Below are 7725 nucleotides of genomic sequence, written 5' to 3'. Positions count from 1 at the left end.
GAAAGCCCGTTTAAGAAGAACGTAGTGAGTCACACACATTAGAGTACATAGAAGAACACACAGAATACAAAGCATTTAACATGCTATTTTTGTTACGATGGGATTTGAGAAACTAGTAAATTAAACAACTTTAAAATGAAGCTTATGACGTTCTACTTTAATGATAGAATAAACTACGTGATTGAAGTGAAAATTTCAAGATTAAAGTTGGTATTTTGAGCTTTTTTTCACACTGTGTCCCTATTTTTTTTTCTTTTCTCTATACCCTAATAAGCTTCCATATGACACTCACACAGTGGGCTACGACTCGCGTTTTTACAGTGACTTTGATATCTGACAACTTCCTGTTTATTTCAGGTACTGTGAACTTTCTAGTTTCTCTGACATTCTATGTCACTTGATCAACTTCCTTTTGTTGTTTAGGTCACTGTTTAAACCAACAAATTGTACATTTTTCCTTGCCTCCACTTGGTATTAACTGAAATTCTTCTGTTTTCCCTGTGCTTTTGCCATTGGCTTTTCACAGAACACTAAACTTAAGGGCTATTTATATTGATTTTCATATTCAAAGAGGCATAGTTCTGGCCTCTGAGGGCAGATAAAGAGGCGTTTGTTAGAAGAATCTGTGAGCAAGTGACATACCATCTATGGTCTAGCGACCCAAGTCCTGCTTACAGAGAAATCAAAGCATTACACACATCTGAATCTGTTCCTCGGAGAGTCGCAGTCAGGGCAGCTGATGGAACGGTCCTTATAGATGACACCGCAGTTGTGACCCACTGGGCTGACTACTTTGAGCAGTTGTTCAAAGCTGATCCTCCGGCTAGGACGTTGGATATCTCTGGGTCCACGGTTCTTGAGGCTGATCTTCCAATTAGCTGTGAACCACCCAATCTAACTGAGATTGCACAGGTGGTGAACAAGCTGAGGGGGCGGGGGAAGGCTGCAGGGATCTGTGGTATCCGGGGTGAACTTCTCCAGGTTGGTGATAAGGCTGTCCTCCTGGCATTGCAAGTAATCTTTGCTTCCATCTGGGAGACTGGCATCATCCCAAATGACTAGAAAATGGGACTTGTCGTCCGTATCTGGAAAGGGAAGGGTGATCGCCTGGATTGCAGCAACTACAGGGGGATAACACTGCTCTTAGTACTGGGTAAGGTCCTTGCTAGGGTCATCCTCAATAGGATCCGTGATCACTTGCTCACCTACCAGTGACCGGAACAGTCTGGTTTTACGCCTAAGAAATCTACCATCAACCGCATCCTGGCACTGAGGGTTCTCATGGAGTGTAAATGCGAATATCGGCAGAGTTTCTTTGCAGCCTTTGTCGATTTTCACAAAGCGTATCGGGATCCCCTCGATATCATGGCTGGCCTGTACACTGGTACTGTGCAGAGTGGAGGCAGGATCTCTGCATTTTTCCCAGTTGATTCTAGGGTTCGTCAGGGGTGTGTTCTTGCTCCTACTCTGTTCAATGCTTGTATGGACTGGGTGTTGGGCAAGGTCGTGGGGTCCAGTGGCTGTGGGACATCTATTGGTGAAGAAAGGTTCACAGATCTTGACTTTGCTGATGATGCTGTGATCATCACAGAGTCAATGGAGGCTCTGATTGGGGCGCTCGAGAGACTGAGCGAAGAGTTTGAGTGTCTGGTTCTTGCGAGTGTCCTGGATAAAAACCAAGATCCAGGCCTTTAATGACCTCTTGGGCACAGCCATCAGCAGTGTGTCTGTTTACGAAGAGAGTATTGACCTTATTGAGAGGTTTACTTACCTTGGCAGTGATATTCATGTCTCTGGTGACTCTTCCTATGAAGTCAGTAGATGGACTGGGAGAGCATGGGGGGGTCATGAGGTCATTGGAAAGGGGTGTGTGGCGCTCCCGATGTCTATGCAAAAGGACGAAGGTCGAAGTCTTTAGAGTCCTGGTGCTTCATATCTTGCTATATGGTTTCGAGACATGGATGCTATCCAGTGACCTGAGACGAAGACTGGACTCCTTTGGTACTGTGTCTCTCCGGAAAATCCTTGGGTACCATTGGTTTGACTTTGTGTCGAATGAGCGGTTGCTCATGGAGTCCCAAATGAGGCACATTACCTGCATCGTGAGGGAGCGTCAGTTACGGCACTACGGCCATGTTGCGCATTTCCCAGAGGGTGATCCAGCTCGTAAGATCCTCATTGTTGGGGACCCGAGTGGCTGGACCAGACCAAGGGGTTGCCCATGTAACACCAGGCTGTGGCAGATAGAGGATCATTTCCGGAGGGTGGGACTGGACCGCGTGTCTGCCTGGGGGGTTGCAAACCAGGATCCCGAGTTGTTTCGTTGTGTAGTGGGTGCAGCAACGCATTGTACCAGTGCATGCGCCTCAACTTGACTTGCTTGATAGTTCTGGGAGGAGACTGGGTGGGGTGGCAGGCGCGTGCACGAGCATTACAGTTCACGCTGAGCGAGATTTATGTAGCGAAAGAATGTGGAGGTTGGCTATGCACAGATTTATGCATCTGGATTTTTTTGTGCATACGCACATTTCTGTTTTTGTCCATATGCCATGTTTTAGTGTGAATTCTATGCACGGCTTTATACATGAGGCTCCTGGTTTCAGAGCAGTCCTCTGTTGATTAAGCACCAAATAACTTCTGATAAAAAAGTGCTAGGGCTTGAAAGGCCTCAGGATGTTCAATAATTTGTCCATTCTCATTCTTTAGGCAGTAGATTATTTTGCTATGGGATCTTTTATTGTGAAGTCCAAAAAAACTGTGTGGGACAATCCACGTGATAATTCTTGAATCCTGGAGCACACAAAAGCACCATTAACCCTTTTATCAAATAAATACGCTTAAGCACTGTAAGACTTTAAGAAAATGGGCATCTTTTAGTAAGCTATTGTTAAAGCGCCAGTAGTAACAGAAAGAAAATTCAGCTGGATGGAAAAATTTTACAAAGACAAAGCAGTGGTTAGAGAAGCCAGAAAAATGAATGGAGAAGAGTTAAGAGATTCCTGTGACCATTAAGACAATACATCCTATCTAACCTCACAACAGAGATGGATCCCAATGAACCCTTCAACCATTTATACTACCTGGCACTGGGATGTAAATGCTGTTCACAGATTACCCCACGCACACGTATCTAAATCGCTGCCCCCTGCCTCTTGCAGTGTTGGCATCATTGCCTTCCTGAGGCTTTGGCAAGGTGCTAACAGCAGACCCTGAGTTGGTCTGATTTACAGTGCTTTAAGGAAACACTACTATGTGTTGACATGTCTTTTCATTTCCTTGTATGTTTGGGTTTAACCCTCTCGTGTTCTGCATTGTGTTTTCAGTGCTGTCCTCCCGGGCTTGAGCCCCACTCAATTATTGGCTTCAGCCTCCATTTGCACTACTGTGGTGCCAGCCACCTCAGTTTCACTGCAAGGCAATGGCTCTTGGTCCTTTGGAGCTGCACGGCTTTCAGACACCACTCTGCTCACAGGCAGTGCTTCACTGTCAGACTCCACCGGACCTTTTACATTATCCGTAATATCCACATACAATGTCCAGGCCACAGCTGAAACGCCCATCTCTGGGGTTTGATCATTGTCTAGAGCCTCATCTAGTCCCACTGCATTTTGTGCAATATCTGTTGATTCACTTTGTTCATCTAACTTATCCAACTGATCATGTACATTCAGATCAGAATCAATGACTAAATCTTCTTCTTCATCAAAATCATTATTAGTGAATCACTGTCATCTTCATTTAACATTTCAAAAACACAGCCGTTTTTTTCCCTGATACACTGGGTGCATCAGGATCATCTGTCATCTCAATGTTCTTACACTGGCTGGCTTTGTGTCCTTCTTGCCTACACTATTGATTCCAATGAAATAAACATAACATAGTCAGATCCGTCTACTGTAAACTTAAGGGCTATGTCAAGTTCAACCTGCAGATTGTTCAAAAGCATGAACAACTCTCACCTGAAGGAGATAACATGCATTAAATCTGGCGACCAACACCCTAGAGGAATCAAAATAATTTCTGACACACCTTGCCCATACCTTTGAAGCACTCTTTAGAGTACATAATTTTTCAAAAATGGTGTGACATTTGAAATAGCAATTCACTTAGATGGTCTGGAAAGGGGAAGCATAGGAACCAAAGTGCTTTGTATGACCACACCGCTCTGCTCTACAGTTCACTAAGCATTCCTCACTTAGGAAGGTAAAAACCGTTTTGTTCATTTTAGAGGCTGATTTAACATTCTTGCTTCCTACTATTTTATTGACCTCAGTCATGCAAGTTTCTACAGAAGTCATAGGGTCTACTATTAACTTTACAGCATGGAGTCTAGACAGATTCTCAAAGCTGGACAGCGATCCTTCAAAGCACAGGCTTTGTAGCCAAGCCGCAATCACAATGATAAATGCAATTACTAAACTTTATACAGCAAAAACATAAACCATAAAACCCCTTAAAAATTATTAGAAGAAAAGAAAAGATATAAAATACTCGCTAACCTTAACTATTCTTTGGCTAGTCCTAACCGCTCGAGGAGGTCGTCCACACACGGAATCGGATATGGGAGACCTGGTTAAGCCGAAGGAAGTCATTGCAAAACCTCTTGCTCCCATCAGGCTTTGCGACCAATTCGATTGGACTGGACCAGGGACTATGACTCTCCTCCATCACACCTAGTTCCAGCATTTGCTTGATCTCCAGTTCCAATTCTGCTCTTTTTGTGTCGGGAAGCCGGAATAGGCATTCTTGGACTATCACCCCGGTTTCTGTCACTATGGCATGCACAATCAGGGACATTCATCCAGGTTTTTCACTCACTGCCTCTGGAACAGACAGGATAACTGTTTCCAGCTCCTATCGTTGGTCGACGGTCAAATTAGGGCTGAAGGTAAGGTCCAATTTATGAGCAAAGAGTGAATGGGGCTGTCTGGAGGATGGATCGGGATCTCAGTCCTGCCACAGCTGCAGCAGATTTATATGATAAACCCATTTGCTTGACGACGAGTTGGTTGTTTAATCAATTAATTGACAAGCCTCTTCCTCTCCTTAACTTTGTAAGGGCCTTGCCAATGTGCCAACAATTGAGAATGCAAGGTAGGAACAAGTACCATAACCTGATCTCCCTGGTGGAACTCCCACAGAGACATGCCACAGTCATAACAACTAACCTGAGCTGATTGCACCTTTTCCAAGTGAGATTTGAGAATAGGTAGAATTTTAGCAAATCTATTGCGTAACTGACTGATATACTCTAATATATTTGTTGAAGGGAGGACCTCTTCCTTTACTATTATGGCCCAGGGTTGTCATCCATATAATTATTTAAAGGGTTAGAGTCCTATAGAGGCTTGTGGGACTTCCCGATATGCAAAAAGAACCTTGAGTAACATTTGCTTAACGGGTCTGATTGAACCGCTCTACTAGACCATTGGTTTGAGGATGATATTCTGAGGTCTTTAAATTAATTTAATTTGGCTATTTCCCTGAACGTCTCAGAGGTAAAAGGCGTCTCCTGATCCATTAGGATTTCCTTAAAGATGCCGACTTGCAGAAAGACCCCTAACAATTCCCATCAATTGTATTTGGCTGCAGGTCGCAGACTCGGCCTTCCACGCCCCCGGCCTTCCACAGTCCATAGAAAGAGATGAAGAAGAGCAGCTGTACAGTTTTTCCAATTCGAAAAAGAAAATGAGCTGAAAACGTTTTCCACCACGGAACAATGGCACAACAGAACCAGGTATGGACTCACAGAATAAAAAGTTCCGTATATTTAAAGAGACCTTAGCTCTAGTAGACAAAACTAATGAGATGTATGGTTATATATAGCGAATCCAAGTGTTCTGTGTTTATTGTCATTAATGACATATCCTATTTTTAAGCATATCGTTTTAATTATTTTTTACCTCTTGTATTATTTCTTTTTAATATTTGCCATATTATTTAATCTATATTAATTTTATAACTTATTTATGAGATGTTATGTAGCATATCTGCAATGTTAGTGTATAATATGAAAGGTATTTATGTTTATCATTGTCATTAACGTTTGTTAAATATCTTATTTAACTTGATTGTTCTGTAGTTAAGTTAGCTATTTATATAAGCACGATATCGCTTTCTGCCAAATTAGTATTACATATTATATTTGTCTTGATTTCCACAGTCACATTTCTCCATAAAGGCAGAGAATATAAAACCAACTTTGATTACATTGATTAAATATCAAAACGAGTCCAAGTGCCCCCTTTGTAAAAAGCAAAGAGACTACAGCATCCTGATGCCTCGTCTTTAGAGTCATGAAGGCCACATTGTCAAGTATGCAGGTAATTATGCCAGTAGCGTATGCTTGCAAACAATACTGACGTTTAGATTTCTGAACTGGAACTTTTAAAATACAGTTTAAAAAGCTGAGCTAATCCTGCATTTTCCACTATTTATAGATGCAACACAGGGTGTGTAACAAATGGCCATTTCCATTGTTGTTTTTGTTTAAAAGTCATTGTCAACAGTTTACTGTATGTCAGTATTTAACAGCTGTCTTTGATTAATTTTTTTTACCCCTTGTATTAGGGCCTTCCAAGTCAAATGAATAGCCATGACTGTGGAATTTCCATGTTGATGGTATGCCCATTTCATATTGTAACTATATTTTTGTGTATGTTTATTTAATGTTGTGTCCAGGTTTCAAAATGACCATTTTGTGGTTTCTCTGTATTTCATCCCTTTCAGTTTTAATGAGGTGTGTCTCAACTTTAGTACAGTAATCCCTCGCTATATCGCGCTTCGCCTTTCGCGGCTTCACTCCATCGCAGATTTTATATGTAAGCATATTTAAATATATATCGCGGATTTTTTGCTGGTTCGCGGATTTCTGCAGACAATGGGTCTTTTAATTTCTGGTACATGCTTCCTCAGTTGGTTTGCCCAGTTGATTTCATACAAGGGACGCTATTGGCAGATGGCTGAGAAGCTACCCAACTTACTTTTCTCTCTCTCTCTCTCTCTTGCGCTGACTTTCTTTGATCCTGACGTAGGGGGATTGAGCAGGGGGACTGTTTGCACACCTAGACGATACGGACGCTCGTCTAAAAATGCTGAAAGATTATCTTCACGTTGCTACCTTCTGTGCAGCTGCTTCCTGAAGCGACATGCTGCACGGTGCTTCGCATACTTAAAAGCTCGAAGGGCACGTATTGATTTTTGCTTGTTTGTTTTTCTCTGTCTCTCTCTCTCTCTCTGCTCCTGACGGAGGGGGTGTGAGCTGCCGCCTTCAACAGCTTTGTGCTTCGCATACTTAAAAGCCAAACAGCCCTATTGATTTGTTTGCTTTTCTCTATCTCTCTGACATGATCTGCTCCTGACGCGCACTCCTTTGAAGAGGAAGATATGTTTGCATTCTTTTAATTGTGAGACGGAACTGTCATCTCTGTCTTGTCATGGAGCACAGTTTAAACTTTTGAAAAAGAGACAAATGTTTGTTTGCAGTGTTTGAATAACGTTCCTGTCTCTCTACAACCTCCTGTGTTTCTGCGCAAATCTGTGACCCAAGCATGACAATATAAAAATAACCATATAAACATATGGTTTCTACTTCGCGGATTTTCTTATTTCGCGGGTGCCTCTGGAACGCAACCCCCACGATGGAGGAAGGATTACTGTACTCTCTTCCTTCATTGTAGTATTTGTAGAGGGAGGATTATATCTGGTTGTTTGTTCCCACTTTTA

The 7725-nt window shown here is 42.4% G+C and overlaps 1 long non-coding RNA gene across 1 annotated transcript; it reads left to right on the top strand.

Moving 5' to 3' along the window:
* Positions 1-5594: 5594 nt before the first annotated feature.
* On the top strand, positions 5595-6661 carry LOC127527058 (uncharacterized). Its single transcript, XR_007934426.1, has 3 exons — positions 5595-5737; positions 6164-6323; positions 6571-6661. It is a non-coding gene; the product is annotated as an uncharacterized LOC127527058 (long non-coding RNA).
* The last annotated feature ends 1064 nt before the right edge of the window (positions 6662-7725 follow it).

This window comes from Erpetoichthys calabaricus, chromosome 1, assembly GCF_900747795.2.
Source record: "Erpetoichthys calabaricus chromosome 1, fErpCal1.3, whole genome shotgun sequence".
NCBI classification, from domain to species: Eukaryota; Metazoa; Chordata; class Cladistia; order Polypteriformes; family Polypteridae; genus Erpetoichthys; species Erpetoichthys calabaricus.
The sequence above is the reverse complement of the archived record's forward strand: the minus strand, read 5'-3'. Positions and strand labels throughout refer to the sequence as shown.